At 46.9% G+C, this 21513-nt stretch overlaps 1 protein-coding gene across 3 annotated transcripts in view; it reads right to left on the reverse strand.

Annotated features, from left to right (window-relative positions):
* FRMD4A (FERM domain containing 4A) overlaps positions 1 to 21513 on the reverse strand; it is a 300489-nt gene that overhangs the window by 205214 nt on the left and 73762 nt on the right. The window contains exon 1 of one of the 3 annotated variants that reach the window (XM_054016793.1): positions 2941 to 3317. The exons of the other annotated variants lie outside the window; for them this stretch is intronic. The gene's annotated coding sequence lies outside the window, so the exon portion shown is untranslated. Of the gene's footprint in view, positions 1 to 2940; positions 3318 to 21513 lie in introns of those variants that run through there. 3 annotated transcript variants of the gene reach the window in all.

Consider the following 21513-nt stretch of genomic DNA (forward strand, 5'->3'; position numbering starts at 1 on the left):
TCCATGTCTAGTTGCCAGCCGGTATCAAGCGGAGTGCCCCAAGGGTCGGTCCTGGGGCCGGTTTTGTTCAATATCTTCATTAATGATCTGGAGGATGGTGTGGATTGCACTCCTGCACTCTCAGCAAGTTTGCAGAGGACACTAAACTGGGAGGAGTGGTAGATATGCTGGAAGGTAGGGATAGGATACAGAGGGACCTAGACAAATTAGAGGACTGGGCCAAAAGAAATCTGATGAGGTTCAACAAGGACAAGTGCAGAATCCTGCACTTAGGATGGAAGAATCCCATGCACTGCTACAGACTAGGGACTGAGCAGCTAGGCAGCAGTTCCTAGGGGTTACAGTGGATGAGAAGCTGGGTATGAGTCAACAGTGTGCCATTGTTGCCAAGAAGGCTAACGGCATTTTGGGCTATATAAGTAGGAGCATTGCCAGCAGATTGAGGGATGTATCAGAACAAGGAGTAATGGTCTCAAGTTGCAATGAGGGAGGTTTAGGTTGGGTATTAGGAAAAACTTTTTCACTAGGAGGGTGGTGAAGCACTGGAATGGGTTACCTAGGGAGGTGGTGGAATCTCCTTCCTTAGAGGTTTTTAAGGTCAGGCTTGACAAAGCCCTGGCTGGGATGATTTAGTTGGGAATTGGTCCTGCTTTGACCGGGGGGTTGGACTAGATGACCTCCTGAGGTCCCTTCCAACTCTGATATTCTATGATTCTATGATACAAACTTACATTGGTATAACTACGTCACCCCAGGGTGTGAACAAAATCCCGGTGTCAATAGTGCTAGGTCGACAGGAGAGCTTCTACCGTCAACATAGCTACCGCATCTCGGGGAGATGGATAAACTATGCTGATGAAGAAATTCTCCCGTCGATGTAGTAGTGTCTTCACTAAGGTGTGACAGCGGTGCTGCTGCAGCACTGTACATGACGACAAGTCCCTGGGAACTACGAATCGTAATTTCTGCCATTTTCCTCCCCTCCTGATTGATCCCTTACTTTGCAGAAAACACAATTCCCGTTAGCAGCTCAGGTTGATGTTGATTCCCATGCATTTCAAATATTGTCTCTAATTAAAGGAAGCAACAGCTATTTAGCCACCAACGGCTTCTGCCACAGTGCCCTCCGCACGCTTTGTGCTTAAATAAACTCCATGTTCAATGGCAGAAAATGATCAGACTTGTCTGCTGCTGAAACTGTACCCCACCAGCGGCTTTTCCTGCTACAGCATAGGGCAATTTACAAGCACTCACCAGTTTGGGTTTATTCCTGCACCAATGAAATCAATGGAAGATTGGAATGGGAGCAGCAGCAGGCCCCCATACGCTGCAGTGCATGGGTTGATTATGCTGTTCCTAAAGGTTACATCCCAAACCAAACTGCCATGAAAGGCTGCTTGAAGAATTGCTTTGCCACCGAACCTTAGTGGTATTAAAAAAAATTACAAATGGACCCCAGATTATTGAGAAAGGACAAACCCCAAATAGTTCTGACATGTTGGGGCCAGATCCTCAGCTGGTATGAATCAGCATGGCTCTACTGTGTCTCTTTTCTAAAATATTCCTTGCTGCACGTTTTCAGCAGAGGATAAGCTTCTGGTAACTTGTGCCAGAAAGGTTAGAACAAGTAGCTCTGAGCAGCCATCCTGAGCCAAAACACAGTAAGATTGCCAGGGTCAGCAGCAAGCAACGGGTTCAAACAGTGTGCAGTCAGCTATTCACACAGCAGCCCTCCTTGTGGGCCCTCTGCCATCCCCAGAACGCGAAAGAGAATCAATCTTCTAGTTTAGCACCATCAAGATCTCTCTGGTGCCAGGGATTCAGTTTTCGGCAGGGAAAACAGCACGGTCAGACAAAACAGAGCTCCCAATTCCTTGCACTACACACCCTCCTCAGGGCTGTTCACAAAATCCGAGTAGTGTGAATCCAGAAGAAGTGAGTTGAAGTCAGTGGAGTTACACTGGTATAAAACTGGGACAAGGGAAAGCCGAATAAGGCTCCGTAGCTTTAGAAAAAGGCATGTGCACTTTAACTATAAGCTCCATGGTGAGCCATTAAGTGCCACACAGAACATACAAACATACACAATACTCCCCTTTCCATTTAAAAGATGTCTAAGTGCAGCTATTTTTACTTTGCTCAGGACAATGTTTTAAAGGCTGCGGTTCACATTTCTCTACAACCTGGGTTGTCTCCGAGCAAGTATTGCTGGATCACTCACGCGCCTGGATGTGTATTACTAAACCAGTGCCAGAGCTATTATTAGAAACAATTGTCTCTCCTGGAAATTTTGCATTAGATGCTCAAATCTACTTTTCTAATTCTCCCCCAGCAGCAAACAGGGTTAACAATGCAGTCGAGAAAACAATCTTACTTGTACCCATTTGCAGTGCATATAGTTATATGCACAGGAGATTAGAAACAGGGCCATTTATTTGCCATTTCTAGACTTCATATGTAGCAACTTTTCTGCTGTAATCTAGGAAGAGGAGCATGCTTGAAGTGAAAATATTTCTGGGGCTTTGCTTTTGCAACCCCCAGCTCTGCATTTAACTTGCTGCAGCCATTTGGAATGTAGAAAGAACAGTCCATCTTAGCAGTCAATGGAAGCATGCATCCAGATTTGTCTGAATTCAAACATCTCCACCTCCCAAAGCCCTGCTCCCCACCCCCAATGAATTCACACTGCTAGCACCTCTGCTTCTGGAACACAACATTTATTCATTTTTAACCCCCTGCAAACACACACATTTCTGTCTCTCCATTTCAAATCAGTGGGGGAGGGGAAGCCCTTGTATTTTATAGAGAGATTTGTTTTTAATTACATATGATAAGAGATAAAAGATCTATTTTGAGCTGTTCTTCCAACAGCATTTTAAATATGCAGCACAAGCCATGGCCCCACCGAAGTCCCTCTCTGAAAACAAAGGCACACGTTACCTTTCTTTTTTTTCACCTCAGCGGCAGCAGCAGCACTTCAGATTTCAACCAGATTGTCCACAGAAAAAAGCATCCCATTAAATCCAGATTAAGCAGGCCTATGGCCTAACAAGCAGCATCCATTTCCCTGTCCCTCCTCCTCTGTGTGGTTCGCTAGGAGGCAGGCACAGCCCTTTTCTCCTCTTCTCTCCCCTCCCTCTGTGTGTGTGTCTGCAAGGAGTTCCACAATGCTACCACATCCCATCTCCCGGCTAACGGTCTCTTAGATAGACACTGGCGGCGATCCAGAGCGAACCACAGCAATCTCCATCCTCAGCAGCTTAGCAAGAGAGAGTGGGGGAGAAGAAAAAAAACCAAAACCCCAAACCTGCTTGCAACACTGCAAGATTTCACACATGCAGAACATGCCACCAGATAAGCATGGGAGCAGCTGCAAACCACTAGCCCTTCTGCAGGCTTTGCTTCTAGAGCTTTTCGGATGAATGGCTCACGTGCAGGCAAAAACACACTTTAAATGAAAGGAGGCTGGCTCTGGGTGTGTGTGAGAGGGAGAGAGGGGGGAAGAGAGGTGGGGGGGAAGCATCAGCAACTGACGCTGGGTCATGTGAAACATATGAACCCTTCCAAGCAGCGTGCGAGTATATTCATCTGGTGATCTGCTGAGCTCTGCCTTCTAACATCTGGGTTTATGACTAATGCCAAACCTGGGAAGGGAGATGAAAGATAGGCAGTATGGCGGGGGTGTATGTGGATTTCCCTACAATGCCCAACACACTCACACCTTTAAATAATAATAATCATGAGAAGACGGGGGGGCGGAGGGGGGAGAGAAGCAGCCTGGACTTGTTAATCTTTCAATTTCCTTTCCGGCATCTGCAGTCACGGCAAAGTTATGTCTTGAATTATGCTAGCAGCAGGAAGGAGCTATGCTGAGTCGGTGAAAATATTCCTAAGGAAAAGGAAGAGGAGCGAACAAATCAAGGAGCACAAGCCCAAAGAAATCCTTCGCTCAGGAAGCCCCGAGCCTTGGAAAAGCAGCAGCAGCCTGATTCAAAGAGGCGGCAGTGTGGGGCTGTATCCTGTCTAAGGGATTGTCTACACATAGTTTTTGTACCACTTTAACTATCCCGGTATAAAAAGGTACAAGCTCCCTAGTGTGGCTGCAGTGCTTAGACCAGTCTAGCTATTCCTGTATGGGAAGAGGAATAAACGATAACAGGCACCTTTAAAAGGCACCTTTATGCCAGTATAACTGTGCCCGTACTAGGGGTTGTACCGGTATAACCATACCAGTATAAAATCACACCCCTAAGTGAAACAGTTAAAACAGTTTTCAGAGTAAAGGTGCCACAAGTACTCCTGTTCTTCTTTTTTTAGTTAAATCAGTGCAGACATTGTACAGACCAGACCTAAGATAGGGTGACCAGGCAACCAGTGAGAAAAATCAGGATGGAGAGGGGGAGATGAAGGGGATAATAGGGTCCTATATAAGATAAAACCCCAGTATTGGGACGTCTGGTCACCTTAATCTAAGCCAGAGGTGGGCAAACTACCGCCCACGGGCCACATCCGGCCCACGGGACCCTCCTGCCTGGCCCCTGAGCTCCTGCCCCAGGAGGCTAGCACCCAGCCCCTCCCCTGTTGTTCCCCCTCCCCCACAGCCTCAGCTCGTTCCGCCGCCGGTGCAATGCTCTGGGCGGCGGGGCTGCGAGCTCCTGGGGCAGCGCAGCTGCAGAGCCAGGGCCTGATCCGGTGCTCTGTGCTGCGCGGGGGCGTGGCAGGCTCCAGCTGGGCGGCACGGCTGCCTGTCCTGGTGCTCTGTAGCGCCGCCAGCCACCGGTGCGTCAGGCAGCGCGGTAAGGGGGCACATAGCGGGGGAGTTGGAGAGAGGGCAGGGGAGTTCGGGGTGGTGGTCAGGGGTGGAGGTGTGGACAGGGGTCAGGGCAGTCAGAGGGTGGGGAACAGGGGGGTTGAATGGGGGCAGAGGTCCCCAGGGGGCAGTCAGGAAGAAGAGGGGGGTTGGATGGGGCAGCGGGGGGGCAGTCAGGGGCAGGGGTTCTGGGGGCGGTCAGGGAGGGTTGGTGAGGTGTCAGGGGGTGAGAAGTGGGGGGAGGGGGGGTCAGAAAGGAGGCGGGGCTGGGCCACGCCTGGCTGTTTGAGGAGGCACAGCCTCTGCTAACCGGCCCTCCATACAATTTTGGAAACCCGATGCGGCCCTCAGGCCAAAAAGTTTGCCCACCCGTGATCTAAGCCCATGTGAAATTTGGTCCAAACCACTACAGTTTACCTGTAGTGTTTGGAGTGATGGCTGTAAAATACTGGAGGCTGTTTTTCCTTTTCTTAGTAAGGGAGTTTCCACATTTGCTTCTCACCATTTCCCTTTGAGGACTGGAGTTTCTCCTGCAAGGTAACTTTTGAGCAGTAGCTGTTGTCGAGCGTTTCACAGCAACTCTAGTGGGAAATGCTTTCCAGAAATAGCACTGTTTTGATGTGAGGAAAATATGAGAATCAGGCTTTTACAGAAATTGTCTATTTATTTTATATGACAGAGGTGGTCCTTGCAGCTCAGGCTGAGTTCAGTTTTGCACTTAGCGCAGGGATTCAATTTTTGTTCTGTAGGAGAAAACACAGTGTCTCCTCCCCAGCATGATAGCCCTGGTCCTTTGAATAGTGACTGGGTTTGAACAAAGATTGATTCCTTTAGAATCATTCGGATTCCTAAAGTGGGGCTAGCCAAGAGAACTTGGTTTTATTCCCACCTCTGCTGGGTGACCGTGGTCAAGTCATTTCACTGCTCTGTGCCTCAGTTTCACCATCTGACCAATGGCAAGAAGAGTGCTGGCCTCCTTTGTAAAGCACCGACAGATCAACGGATGAAAGGTGCTACGTAAGAGTATTATCAGAGACAGGGCCGGCTCCAGGCACCAGCTTGGCAAGCAGGTGCTTAGGGCGGCCACTCCGGAGAGGGGTGGCAGGTCCAGCTATTCGGCGGCAATTCGGCGGACGGTCCCTCATTCCCGCTCGGAGCGAAGGACCTTCCGCCGAATTGCCGCCGCAGATCACGATCGCGGCTTTTTTTTTTTTTTTTTTGGCTGCTTGGGGCTGGCCAAAACCCTGGAGCCAGCCCTGATCAGAGATGGTCCATTTTCAAGCTCAGAAGATGCAGCTCAGCGTGGCCAGACTGGTCCCTGTTTCCAGGGCTTAGTGGTCTGGGCTTTGTGAAATGGCGTAGCACATCTAGATGCAGCCATGCTCGCCCTGGGGTCTCCAAACCCTGCCCCAATCTCTCCACCCCAGGCTGCTGCTGGCACTGTTTAAATAAGTAGAAAAGTGATTATGCCCTCCGAGTGCTAAGGGCCAACGTGGGGAGGAGGTGGGGGAGACAGGGACGGCTCCAGGCACCAGCTTCTCAAGCAGGTGCTTGGGGCGGCCGTTCCGGACAGGGGCGGCAGTTCCAGGTATTCGGCGGCAATTCGGCGGAGGGTCAGTCACTCCACCTGGGAGTGAAGGATCTCCCGCCGAATTGCCGCCGCAGATCGCGATCGCGGCTTTTTTTAGATCGCGATCGCGGCTTTTTTTTTTTTTTTTTTGGTTTTGGCTGCTTGGGGCGGCCAAAACCCTGGAGCCGGCCCTGGGGGGAGAGGAGCCAAAAGCTGAGCGTGGGACTCACCTCCCTGCTTTGGACATGGCTCCAGAGGGCAGAGCCCAGAGCAGCAGGGAGAGGGCAGGCAGGCACGCACAGCCTGGCCCCTTAACACTGCAGTGTCTGAGAGAGCCTTTCTGCTTCCTCCCCCATAAACTTCCTAGCCAGGAGACAGGATGAGGAGGACACCGCAAGAAGGCGGAAAGCCACCCCCGACAAGAGGCAGGAGAAGACAGGCTCTTTCCCAGTTCAGCGTGTCCCATTTTCAGATGGTTTCTCAGCCAGGTGCTCCAGCGTGCGTCGGACCTGCCCACCCAGGGGAATAGAAGCTGTTGCTGAACTCCCCAGGGAGATGGAACAGTCCCGAAGGAGGCTGCTCCGATCACGCTGTTGAGCAGACTGAGAGGAGCAGCGGCAGTGCTTGTGGAACCAGGCACGCTGGCATGTGAGGAGCCAGCGCAGGCAGAGTCTGAGGCAACAGGAGCGGCATTTTCAGGAGTGGTCACCTCCTGTTTTATAAGCAGTGCAGCACCTGACCTGCTGGTGCCAACCTGCTTTCTTGCTAGACGAGATGGACCTAAATGGGGATGCCAATTAATACAGCGCAGCGGTTCTCAAACTTCACTGCACTTCTAACAACAAAAATTACTGCATGACCCTGGGTGGGGGAAGAAGGGGCGGAGCCCGATCCCCACTGCCCCGGGCTAAAGCACTCAAGCTTCGGCTTCAGCCATGGGTCCCAGCGAGTCTAATACTGGTCCTGGCGACCCACTTTGGGGTCTCAACCCAGAGTTTGAGAACCACTGATACAGCGTATAGCCCTGCTTTTTGTTTATGGGGCAACAGCACAAACGTCAGCTGATTTGGTCCCGTGTGCAGTTGCTTTGGAAATGGATCTTCCCCATTTTATAGTATTGTCTCCAAATTTAGATGAAGCTGGACCAGAACTTTCACCTCATCCTTTCAGGGACGGGTCAGATTCAGACCCATCCTCCCACAGTTTTCACCCGGGTTGGATGAAAGGGAAGGTCCTATTTTCTGGATTCTCATTGGCTGCAGCCCAAAATGGCCGAAATCTCACTAGAAAGCTGATCTCAAGAGATTTTTGGTATTTGTGGTAGAGGGGAACAGAAACACAGGTGCTGGAAGTAGGGGTGCTGCTGCACCCCCTGGCTTGAAGTTGCTTCAATCATATGCAGGGTTTACAGTTTGGTTCAATGGCTCTCAGCACCCCCACTATACAAATTGTTCCACCGCCTCGACCGGAAATCTTGCCAGAATAGCTCAGGACCTGAACGTCAGCCCTCACTGGCCTTGACTCTGAATGCCATGCTAAATCTAGTCGAGCGCAGGATGGTAAGAGCATCCCCAGCCCCTCTCTCCTCAAAAATCAGTGATAAGGAAAGGTAAATCCGTCTCATGACATCACTCACCATGCAAGTGTCTGCTCAGGCTTGTTCCAGCACAGGAACGTGCCAGGCCAATGGACTTCACCCTCAATTAGGCAGCTACTTCAATTAGAAAAGCCCCAAATTACTTTCCCTCACCCATCTCCCTGCATCTCAAAGCAGCCTTTGACTGAAAGCCATCCTCTCCTGACACAGCCACCCTCCACGTACATACGGAACCACATCCTGGCGGTGCATTATTCTGTTCACAGTGGGAAGGCACGGCTTTTGTGTTAAAGAAATGGCAAGAGACAGTGGAAGCCTCTAATTGAAAAATGATTCACTTCATGTACAGTAACAAAGCTTCACTGGAAGGTGAGGTTCAGTCAGCCCGGAAGTGCAATTCGCACATTTCTGTGCAGCGTGGGGGATTTTCATTATCCTGGGCTGCAAATGCCAACTGACAATGGCCCAAATCCTCTCCCTTCTGCACAGGGCCCCAAGTAAACGGGCTGGGCACTGGTCAGGCATCAAGATGGGAAAGGATCTTTCCCCCTGGCCCACACCAGAAGTGCTTATCGCTAATGCAAGGCCATTTATCTAGCTTAGGTACTTACATGGCCCCCATCTCCAGAGTATCTGAGCACCTCCCAGACATTAATATCTTGATCCCCACACTGCCTCTCTGTGGTAGGACAGTGCTATTACTGCCATTCTACGGGTAGGGAACTAAGGCAGGGAGAGACCAAGTGACTTGTCCAAGGAAGTCTGAGGCAGAGCAAGAAATTGAACCCAGGTCTCCTGAAACCCAGGCTAACATAATAACCACTGGAGCATTCTTCTTCTCTGCAGGTGTAATGGCTAGCTAGTGCATCCACGTAGATGTGAATCTACTGGCCATGTCACTGCTACAACCTCAGCCCACCCTCTCCTTGCAGACATAATACCCTCCCACAATCTGCTAAAGCCCAAACGCGGGGGAAGGTCGCCTAAAAGAGGGCCACAGCAAACACGAATGCAGGAAGCTTTAGAATCATAGAATCATAGAATATCAGGGTTAGAAGGGACCTCAGGAGGTCATCTAGTCCAACCCCCAGCTCAAAGCAGGACCAATTCCCAACTAAATCATCCCAGCCAGGCCTTTGTCAAGCCTGACCTTAAAAACCTCTAAGGAAGGAGATTCCACCACCTCCCTAGATAACCCATTCCAGTGCTTCACCACCCTCCTAGTGAAAAAGTTTTTCCTAATATCCAACCTAAACCTCCCCCACTGCAACTTGAGACCATTACTCCTTGTTCTGTCATCTGCTACCACTGAGAACAGTCTAGATCCATCCTCTTTGGAACCCCCTTTCAGGTAGTTGAAAGCAGCTATCAAATCCCCCCTCATTCTTCTCTTCTGCAGACTAAACAATTCCAGTTCCCTTAGCCTCTCCTCATAAGTCATGTTGCCCTCTGCTGGACTCTTTCCAATTTTTCCACATCCTTCTTGTAGTGTGGGGCCCAAAACTGGACATGGTACTCTAGATGAGGCCTCACCAATGTCGAATAGAGGGGAATGATCACGTCCCTCGATCGGCTGGCAATGCCGCATCTTATACAGCCCAAAATGCCGTTAGCCTTCTTGGCAACAAGGGCACACTGTTGACTCATATCCAGCTTCTCGTCCACTGTGACCCCTAGGTCCTTTTCTGCAGAACTGCTGCCCAGCCATTCGGTCCCTAGTCTGTAAAGTGAATGGGATTCTTCAATCCTAAATGCAGGATTCTGCACTTGTCCTTGTTGAACCTCATCAGATTTCTTTTGGCCCAATCCTCTAATTTGTCTAGGTCCCTCTGTATCCTATGCCTACCTTCCAGCGTATTTACCACTCCTCCTAGTTTAGTGTCATCTGCAAACTTGCTGAGAGTGCAGTCCATGCCATCCTCCAGATCATTAATGAAGATACTGAACAAAACCGGCCCCAGGAGCAACCCTTGGGGCACTCCGCTTGATACCGGCTGCCAACTAGACATGGAGCCATTGATCATTACCCGTTGAGCCCGACAATCTAGCCAGCTTTCTATCCACCTTATAGTCCATTCATCCAGCCCATACTTCTTTAACTTGCTGGCAAGAATACTGTGGGAGACCGTATCAAAAGCTTTGCTAAAGTCAAGGAATAACACATCCACTGCTTTCCCCTCATCCACAGTGCCAGTTATCTCGTCATAGAAGGCAATTAGGTTAGTCAGGCATGACTTGCCCTTGGTGAATCCATGGTGACTGTTCCTGATCACTTTCTTCTCCTCTAAGTGCTTCAGAATTGATTCCTTGAGGACCTGCTCCATGATTTTTCCAGGGACTGAGGAGAGGCTGACTGGCCTGTAGTTTCCCGGATCCTCTTCTTCCCTTTTTTAAAGATGGGCACTACATTAGCCTTTTTCCAGTCATCCGGGACCTCCCCCGATCGCCATGAGTTTTCAAAGATAATGGCCAATGGCTCTGCAATCACATCAGCCAACTCCTTTAGCATCCTCGGATGCAGCGCATCCGGCCCATGGACTTGTGCTCGTCCAGTTTTTCTAAATAGTCCCGAACCACTTCTTCTGCACAAAGGGGTGGTCACTTCCTCCCCATACTGTGCTGCCCAGTGCAGCAGTCTGGGAGCTGACCTTGTTCGTGAAGACAGAGGCAAAAAAAGCATTGAGTACATTAGCTTTTTCCACATCCTCTGTCACTAGGTTGCCTCCTTCATTCAGTAAGGGGCCCACACTTTCCTTGACTTTCTTCTTGTTGCTAACATACCTGAAGAAACTCTTCTTGTTACTCTTAACATCCCTTGCTAGCTGCAACTCCAAGTGTGATTTGGCCTTCCTGATTTCACTCCTGAATGCCTGAGCAATATTTTTATACTCCTCCCTGGTCATTTGTCCAATCTTCCACTTCTTGTAAGCTTCTTTTTTGTGTTTAAGATCAGCAAGGATTTCACTGTTAAGCCAAGCTGGTCACCTGCCATATTTGCTATTTTTTCTACACAGTGGGATGGTTTGTTCCTGCAACCTCAATAAGGATTCTTTAAAATACAGCCAGCTCTCCTGGACTCCTTTCCCCATCATGTTATTCTCCCAGGGGATCCTGCCCATCAGTTCCCTGAGGGAGTCAAAGTCTGCTTTTCTGAAGTCCAGGGTCCGTATTCTGCTGCTCTCCTTTCTTCCTTGTGTCAGGATCCTGAACTCAACCATCTCATGGTCACTGACTCCCAGGTTCCCATCCACTTTTGCTTCCCCTACTAATTCTTCCCTGTTTGTGAGCAGCAGGTCTAGAAGAGCTCTGCCCCTAGTTGGTTCCTCCAGCACTTGCACCGGGAAATTGTCCCCTACACTTTCCAAAAACTTCCTGGATTGTCTTTGCACCGCTGTATTGCTTTCCAAGCAGATACCAGAGTGATTAAAGTCTCCCATGAGAACCAGGGCTGCGATCTAGTAACTTCTGCTAGTTGCCAGAAGAAAGCCTCGTCCACCTCATCCCCCTGGTCTGGTGGTCTATAGCAGATTCCCACCATGACATCACCCTGGTTGCTCACACTTCTAAACTTAATCCAGAGACTCTCAGGTTTTTCTGCAGTTTCATACCGGAGTTCTGAGCAGTCATACTCCTCTCTTACATACAATGCAACTCCCCCACTTTTTCTGCCCTGCCTGTCCTTCCTGAACAGTTTATAACCATCCATGACAGTACTCCAGTCATGCGAGTTATCCCACCAAGTCTCTGTTATTCCAATCACATTATAGTTCCTTGACAGTGCCAGGACTTCCAGTTCTCCCTGCTTATTTCCCAGGCTTCTTGCATTTGTGTATAGGCAGTTAAGATAACTCGCTGATTGTCCCGCTTTCTCAGTCTGAGACAGGAGTCCTCCCCTCTTGCACTCTCCTGCTTGCGCTTCCTCCCGGGATCCCATTTCCCCACTTACCTCAGGGCTTTGGTCTCCTTCCCCCGGTGAACCTATTTTAAAGCCCTCCTCACTAGGTTAGCCAGCCTGCTTGCGAAGATGCTCTTCCCTCTCTTCGTTAGGTGGAGCCCATCTCTGCCTAGCACTCCTCCTTCTTGGAACACCATCCCATGGTCGAAGAATGTGGGACTCACTTCTGAGCCATTTTCTGCATCCTCACAGTCATGATTCAGCATTTGTGCCCTTAAATAACTGTCTAGTCAGAGCAGAGATAACATCAGGTTTGTGCAAAAAGGAGGCCTAGAAATGGAGGCTGCTTCTTGCACTGCTGCAAAGGAAGGAACATGCATTGCCTCTGCCATGTGGCAACGAGGAAGGGGTGCAGACCCAGTTGCTTTTTCCGCTAACAATGGACACGGAACTCTCTTAGACTAAGGAGAGCAGCATTATCCCCAAACCTTCACTGCAGAGCTGCTGCCTAGAACCTTCCCCAGCCTGGTCCCGACTGGCTTCTTGCTTCAGATTTAAAGAAACAGTACATGTAACCTCAGAGCCTGCAGGACAGAAGATAGGTTCCCAAGGAAGAACCAGGACCAACGTTTTCACTCATTCTGTTGGCCACTGATTTTGGGTGCCTTAATATTGGGGTGTTATAGGACCCAGAAGCTGTGGATTCAGATCTCTAGAAGAACAATGTTGCGGGGACAGCGGTCAGTGGGAAAGGCGGGGCACACAGAAAACAGTAAAGCAGTGGGAAATAATTTGTTTTGAAGGTCAGTGTTCTTTCCCGTTTCCCAGTCTCAGACAAATCAATCAGCAGTGATAGTAGAGAATGGTATACAGAGTCCCTCACATAAACAGAAACAAGAGTTGTCATTTATGTAGTCCCTTTAATCCAAACATTGCAGAGCACTGCACAATATCGATTAACTACGCTTTGCAATACCCCTGAGAGGTAGGGAAGTGTTATCCCCATGGGCAAACACAGAGAGGCCTAGAAACTTGCCTAACATTACCCCCTGAGCTAGCAGCAGAGCCCACAATAAAGCCAGGATTCATGACCCTTAATCCCAATGCTGAAACTACTTGTCCCCGCCTCTTCTCATGGACATATGTATTGAAATGCAGAGTTACCTAACAATAATTCTTCCAAGTGTGACTATTCACCTTATGTTCAAACCTCTTTAAACGGCCTTGTATAATTCAAAAGCAATAGCAACAATATTTTTCTTCAAGAAGTTTCCATAGCTTCACAAGGTCTCTGGGGGCTGTCAATACCCAAACAATGAAACTACATAACAACCGTTTAGTCTGGACTCTTCTAAGCTACAGTCACCAGAATGATTAGAACCAGGCCGTAGCTCGTTCTTGCTCCAGCCAGTTTGTATCATGGCTGGACCTGAAAAGGGAACAGCAACCCAAATATTTAACTTTAAAATATGCTGAGGGAAGCATCTAGCAAGCAGATTCCCAGACTCAAAAACAACAACACACCAGTTGCTTGTTATTGCTTTCTGATAATAAAGTTAGAAAAACACACAATGGCCTCATGAGAGAGAAAAAAAATGTTGACAATCATTTCCATTCTCGTTAGCAAAGATTAAAGCATCGACATGCTTTACATGGAACCTGATGCTAGGCCTGTGGGTGCTATCCAAATGTGAGGCCATTCCATGAGCATTTCTAGTGTTTTCAGAAGTGTATTTCCAGCCTTATGAATATTGCATATGCCAGAACTGCATTAATTAGTAAGAAGGGAGGTTAGACGAAATGTCACATAATGAAATAATACTTAGAGTGCTTTGCATCCATAGACTTTAAAGAACTTTGCTAAAGAGAATGTCATTATCCCCATGTGACAGATGGTGACACTGAGGCACAAGGAGGTGAAGTGTAACTAAGTGATTTAGGAGCCTATCACATTTTAAAAAGTGATGTAGGCATTTAGGAGCCTAAATCTCATTGGAAGTCGATGCTCCCATGGCCCACATCCTCTCAGATATTTCAGTGCCTACCTCCCATTGAAATCAATGAGTTAGGCACCTAAATACCTTTGAGGATCTAAGTCACCAAGTTATTTTTGAAAATGGGACTTAGACACTTTTTGAAAAGGCAACAGAGTGAGTCAGTCGCAGAGGTTGGAATGGAACTGGTTACTGCACTGCCAGGTGTCCACTGGACAATGCCGCTGCTTACCATTAATGAACGGAATCAGACAGACAGCCCTGGAGAGCAAGGACCACGTTCAGCCCTGGTGTACATGGAAGCAGCTCCCATTGAAGTCAATGGACATTGCACATGGTTACAGCAGGGCTTAATGTGCTCCTCAGCTCTCGGTTCAATAATGACAGAACAGGGGTCGTATGGGTAGAGGCAGGACGGGTAGAGACAGTTCTGTTTCATGCCCATATGCCTTGGCCTGTCCGTTGAGACTGCCAACAAGTGTCATTGTCGCTATGTGGCAAACCATCCTCTACACTAGGAAATTAGGAACTGGACTGAGATGACCCTCTCATTACACACATCCCACCAAGGAGTTCTCAGGTCGGAACTTCCATCAGCTGTCACTCTCGTGGGCCTGGATTTGAGCCAGCAACCAAGAGGTGAAAAGTTCCATACCCTGTTACCAAGCCAGTCTCCTCCTATCTCATTTGTGTTCAGTAATAGCCTGGAATGAATTGTCTTTCTGACATGGTTAGATACCAAGAGCCCAAACCAACCACACAGAAACCACAGATGACTCATTCAGAAACGTGAAATGGAATCCATCATAAACGGCACCTCATTCATGTAGCTGGATATGGACTGGATGGCCTGTAAACGATTCAGGAGATAGAAGCTATAAATACTGAGTGCCACAGAGCAGCGTATTTCAGGCTGGGACTATCTCCAAATTGGCTGCATTGCCCACAAGATGTTTCCAGTTAACACTTACCCAGAAATGTTAAACTTCTGAGAAAACTATGCCTCTTTACTTCCATCCCATTCTTCCTCTAGTTTCCTTAAGTCCTGGGAGTGCAAAGGAGAAAAGTGGGGGGAAGAGGGAGAGTTTGGCTTTGGACAAAATATGCCTGCAGAGCATCAGATCATTTTTCACACAGACTATACAGAACGGATCTCAGGGAACTAGAGGAGGAAGAAAGCAGAGCTTGACATTTTCAGAGAGTCAGTATAATAAACTCTCGGTTCATTGGACTACGAAAGTGTATGCCAGCAGGATGCTGAGTGAGTACACAGGCAAGTAAAGCCGAGCTGGGGTAGTGTCCATAACTTAGGCTCTCTGTGAGGTAATGAGAGATGGACACAAGCCGGAATACCAGCTGCTCAGCACTGGGGCTTAAGACTCTAGTCCTGGTCTGCGGCCTTGTGGGGTGCCCAGACCTCATGGTGGCTGGCTGTGTCCCAGATTGACCTACTCAGGACCTACTACAGGTCAGTCTGGGCACCCAGGGGGAAATCAAAGCAAACAGCCCTGCTGCACAGTGGCACTAACAGAGCAGCATGGGAGAAGTGGAGCCCATGCCAACAAACTTCCCACCCTCCTGTTGGGACACAAGGGCAGTGGGAAGGGATGGACGCAGTCCTGTGGGAAGGGATGGACGCTTGCTTGTTTTGAAACTTGATGTGAAGGGCTTGGGCCTGTTCCATCTCACTGGGAGAGAGCGACAGATGGCAAGCTTTGGCCCTAGCTCCCGCTCTCCATGATTGCTGTGTGGTGGAAGGAGTTTTTTGGCCTCTAAAAGGCCCTTCTTCATGCTGAGCAAAGCTCAGGAGTGCTCCTTCAGGGAGAATTGTTCATAGGCCTCACAGCCCCATTAAAGACCTTTGCCAGTCAGCCAGGGTAGCACCAGCCCCCCTCCCCCATAACCCAATCAGGACGCTGAGAGAAGCAAGGAGCATGCTGTGCAGTTCCTCCACCATTAGAATTGGATTGCCTCTATGGCAGGGGTGGGGCAATACCTCTGACTCCACCCTGCGGGGGATGGGAAGGGCACAGAATCATAGCAATGTAGGGCTGGAAGGGACCTCGAGAGGTCTTCCACTCCAGCCCCTGCGCTGAGGCAGGACCAAGTAAACCATAGACTATCCCTGACATGTGTTTGTCTAACGTGGTCTTAAAAGCCTCCAATGATGGGGATTCCACAACCTTCCCTTGGAAGCCTATTCCAGAGCTAAACTATCCTTATAGTTTTTCCTAATATCTAACCTAAATCTCCCTTGCTGCAGATTAATCCCATTACTTCTTGTTCTACCTTCAGTGGACATGGAGAACAATCAATCACCATCCTCTTTATAACAGCCCTTAATATAGTTGAAGACTGGGTATCAGGTGCCCCCTGGGTCTTCTTTTCTCAAGGCTAAACATGCCTAGTTTTTTAAGCCTTTCCTCATAGTTCAGGTTTTCTAAACCTTTTATTGTTTTTGTTGTTTTCCTCTGGGCTCACTCCAATTTGTCCACATCTCTCAAAAGTGTGGTATCCAGAATAGAACGCAGTACTCCAGCTAAGACCTCATCTGTGCTGAGTACAGCAGGACGATTACCTCCTGTGTCTTACATATCACTCCTGTAAATACACCCCACAATGATATTAGCTTTTTTCGCAACTGCATCCCATTTTTACTCATATTCAATTTGTGATTCACTATAACCCCCAGATCCTTTTCAGTAGTACTACCGCCTAGCCAGTTATTTCTCATTACATGCACTTGATTTTTCCTTTCTAGGCGTCGTACTTCATACTTGTCTTTGTTGAATTTCATCTTGTTGATTTCAGGCCAACTCTACAATTTGTCAAGATTATTTTGATTTCTAATCCTGTCCTCCAAAATCCTAGCAACCCCTTTCAGTTTGGTATCATCTGCAAATTTTATAAGTCTACTCTCCACTCCATTATCCGAGTCGTTAATGAAAATATTCAATAGTACCGGAGCCAGGACTGATCCCCGTGAGATGCCACAAGATACATCCTCCCTTTGACGGTGAACTGGGAATGGGCTGCTGCTGCAGAAGACCTCAGGAGGTTGTATGCAAGGAAGAACTTCCCTTTCAGAAAACAGCTTCCCCAGTGGCAGAAGGGCTCCTTAAGGATGAATAAAGTCTTTGGAGGGTGCGTTAAACTATTCTTGATAGTTCATCAGTAGACTGGGCACTTGTCTCCTTTGCTACAGAAAAACTGTGTAGATAGCAAAGGCCTGAGGACAAGCTTTACGCAACTAAGATTGTGGACCTCTTTATGAAGAACCTCGGGGATTACAGTTAACCAGTCCCAGTACAGGCCACTAGGTAGTCTTCTCTGTTAAGGAAAGACAATTGTGAATGAAATAAAATTAACTAGTTGACTGCTCCTGGGTATAGAGTATTCTTCCTCCTAAGTGACACCCATATGGCACCAAACTGGTACCAGTACACTGTAGGACTTGCTGCTACATTATTACTTAGGTCAGCAGTGACTAGTGTCACTATAATAGTCATTTTTGTTTACTTTGCTTCTTTCTTCCAAAGTGCCCTATGTATTTTATAAGAAACCAGATAGAACAACAGTATTTTCTGTTTCAGCAGTGCCTTCTATCTCAAAATTAGTGTTCGTCAAAAAGCTTTTCCTGTCAAAAATGGTGTGATTTTAAAAACCAAAATTTTTCACAAACAGCTCTGTGCCTTTCTTTTGATATTTTAAAAAAATCTTGAAAATATAAAATGATATTGAAATGGTCATTGAAATTTTTTTCTGGTAAATAAAAAAATCTCAAAAGCCATTTTGATAATGTTTTAGACAATGTTTCAAAATACAAAGGTTTAAAGCAACTTTTAAAATTAAAAAAAGTGTTATGGCCCCAAACAAACAGGTGAGTTTGAAACACTTTGAAATGAAAACAACATCAGCAGTCCATAGGTTTTTGCAAAAGTAAGTTATTTTTCAAAACAGGTTACAAACACTAAAAGGGCACAATCAGCCTGAAATCTGGTCAGTTTAAAAAGTGAGTTATATTCAGGCTCAACTATTGTGGTACTCTCTGAGTCGTCTCACAAATTTCTGTTATTTTACAATCAAGTTTTTTCTATTGTTATATTTTTTCTTTGCCCTGTTGCAGTAGAAAAAACTCACACAAACAATAGGGGAAACCGGCTGCGATGATACAGGCCAAATAGATTTATGGTTTTTAAATTGATGTTGTCCCTTTAATTAAGACTCATACTACCTCTATGAGGTGAAATTATTATCCAGATTGAACAGATGGGGAAAACTGAGGCACAAAGAGATTAATTTACCTGACTAAGGTCACGTACCAAATCAAAGGCAGATTGGGGAATAGAACCTATATCTCATGACTCTTAGCTAGTCCTTTGTTTTAATTCCAAAACCATTCTACCTCCTCACACTAATCAATCAGTGTTTAACAAAGGCTATTTCACTTCTGATAGTTTCGTCTCCAATTTCTACTTCACATCTGGTTTGTTTTTTGGAGTCTTACCAGGCACTCCTTGCACACAAAGCAAGAAAACAGCAAATAAACCTTCAAGGGAAAGATCTCTTTTGCTGGAAAATACTTTTCTGACCTATCATGTTTGCATTTAGGCCCAGTCAATCGCTTTAATAAGAAACACCCAAATTACACTTAATCCAAACACATTTAAAGTGGGTTTGGTATCTTATAAACAAACATTGCAACCGTCATCATACCGCCCTGCCAAAGCCAAGGGCTGAATGTTACTCAATTTGTTGTATAACTTGAATTTAATTGTTGTGTGTCTTACATCTCCATGAGCATGTGCTGCTAAGAATACAATTTCCTTTTAATTCATAAAGCATGTATCTGGAGGGGAAAAAACAGCTGATGATGATAATGATGATGATAACACTCTTTCCATTCCTCTAATATCTCTGTAGGATGTTAAACAGCAGCTACTAAAGTTAGAACTTTTTTAAAATCAGCAGGTCCAGATAACTTGTATCCAAGAGTTTAAAAAAACAGCTGTCTGAGGAGCTCGCTCGACTGTTAATGCTGATTTTCAATAAGTCTTGGAACACTGGGGAAGTTCCAGAAGACAGAAAAAAAGCTAATGTTGTGCTAATATTTAAAAAGGGTAAATGGGATGTCATGGGCAATTATAGGCCTGCCAGTCTGACAGGCAAGATAATGGAACAGCTAATACAGGATTTGTTTAATAAAGAATTAAAGGAGGGTAATATCATTAATGGCAATCAACCTGAGTTTATGAAAAATAGATCCTGCCAAACTAACTTGATATCTTTTTTTGATTAGATTACAAGTTTGGTTGATAAAGGTAATAGCGTTGATGTAATATACTTTGACTTGGTACCACATGACATTTTGGTTAAAAATCTAGAATGATATAAAATTAACCTGGCACAGATTAAATGGGTTAAACGCTCATTAACATGGATCTCAAAATGTAACTGTAAGCAGGGAACCATCATCAAATGGGTCTGTTTCCAGTGAGGTCCCGCAGGGATCAGTGGTTGGCCCTACGCTACTTAACATTTTATCAATGGCCTGGAAGAAAACATAAAAACCATCCCTGATGAAGTCTGCAGATGACACAAAAACTGGGGGAGGGGGAAATAATGAAAAGGACCAGTCACTAGTACAGCACAATCTGGATCTCTTGGAAAATTGGGTGCAAGCAATTACTATGTGTTTTAATAGAGCTAAATGTAAATGTAGACACTTAGGAATAAAGAATGTAGGCCATATTTTCAGGATGGGAGACTCTATCCTGCAAAGCAGTGACACTGAAAAAGATTTGGGCGATGGTGGTGGGTAATCAGCTGAACATATGCTTCCAGGGCAACACTGTAAAGGGCTAAAGCAGTCCTGGGATGCATAAACAGGGGAATCTCAAGCAACAGCAGCAGTGAGGTTATTTTACTTCTGTATTTGGCACTTGTGCGACCACTGTTGGAATAGTGCATCCAGTTCTGGTGTCCGTATTCAAGAAGGATGTTGAGAAATTGGAGAGAGAGTTCAGAAAAGAGCCATGAGAATGATTAAAGGGTTAGAAAACCTGCCTTAGAGTGACAGACTCAAACAGCTCAATCCATTTAGCTTAACAAAGTGAAAGTTAAGGGGTCACTTGATTACAGTCCATAAGTACCAACTTGGGGAACACATATTCAATAACAGGCTCTTCAATCATAAGATGTACATTTTTGACAGTGAGGTTAATTAACCATTGGAACAATTTACCAAGGGTTGTGGTGGATTCTCCATCAGTGTAATCTTTTAAATCAACACTGGATGTTTTCCTACAAGATCTGCTCTAGGAATCATTATGGGGAAGTTCTATGGGCTGTGTTATACAGGAGGTCAGACTAGATCATCAGAATGTTCCCTCCTGACCTTGGAATCTGTGAATCAAGCCAGGAATAGAATACAGGTCTCCTGATTCCCAGTCCAGTGCATTAACCACAAGACAATTACTCCTCAGCTATGGGAGGCTGAAGTACTCTACTGATTTATCTAATAAAAGCTTTCCCACCAATGTGCCTCAGTCCTATCTATCCATCTATGAAACTTACCATAGTATCTGAGCACCTTCCAGTCTTTAAAGTATTTATCCTCACTACACACCTGTGAAATAGGGCGGTGCTATTATCCCCATTTTACAGATGGGGAGATGAAGCACAGAGAGACTAAGTGACTTGCACAGGGTCACACAAGAATTGAACCCAGGGGAATGAAAACCAGGACTCACGTGTCCCAGCCTAGGGCCTTAATCACTGGATCATCCTTCCTTCAAAGATCACATTTAGGCAGAATTAAATTCTCAGAGATTATTCCCAGGAGACCCCCTCCCCATCTCCCCAATTCAGGGCTCTAGGCTTCAGTTGCATGGCGGAGGGTCTCAGGGCTTTAGCCCCACAAGGAGGGGCAGGGGCTTGGGGCTTCAGCCCCGTGGGCGGGTGTGCGGGGCTTTAGCCCCACGGTGGGGGAGGCGCCAGGACTCAGGGCTTCAGCTGCATGGCGGGTTGTGTGTGTGTGTGTCTCCTCAGCGTGTGTGTACATGAGCTGGGGTTTTAGCCCTGCAGGGCGTGGCACCAGGGCTTGGGGCTTCAGGCCTGATGCAGGTGCTGGGGCTCCTGCAGGTTTGAAAATATTTACAGACGGGCTCCAGCTGAATGTAAGCCCTGCTTTTAGGAACAAGGGGGTATTTTACTTTCTAAGACCTAATGTGCCACTTAAGGTATCTTTGCACTGCAATTAGACACTCTGTCTGGCCCATACCAGCTGTCTTGGGCTCGAGGGGTGTGTGTGTTTAATTGTGGCGTAAACACTTGGGCTAGATCTTGGGCTGTAGGACCCTGTAAGATCCGGACAGTTGTTCACTAAGAGCAGGCTGAGACACTAGGACATTTTTCAGATCACCAAGCCACCATCTGATCATAACAGCTTTTGACCATTACCAACCTGAGCTTGGTTCACAGATGTGATCCTTGAGTGAAAGGCTCCATTATCCCATAACCAGTCCCTGAGCCATCCAGTCCTACCAATGATAAAACTCTTGACACTGAGTGGATTGACTGGAAAGTTGACCCAGTTGGATTCATGAAGTCTGATAACAGGGCAAACATTCATCACCAGATTTTAAA

This window comes from Malaclemys terrapin, chromosome 1 (assembly GCF_027887155.1).
Source record: "Malaclemys terrapin pileata isolate rMalTer1 chromosome 1, rMalTer1.hap1, whole genome shotgun sequence".
NCBI classification, from domain to species: Eukaryota; Metazoa; Chordata; order Testudines; family Emydidae; genus Malaclemys; species Malaclemys terrapin.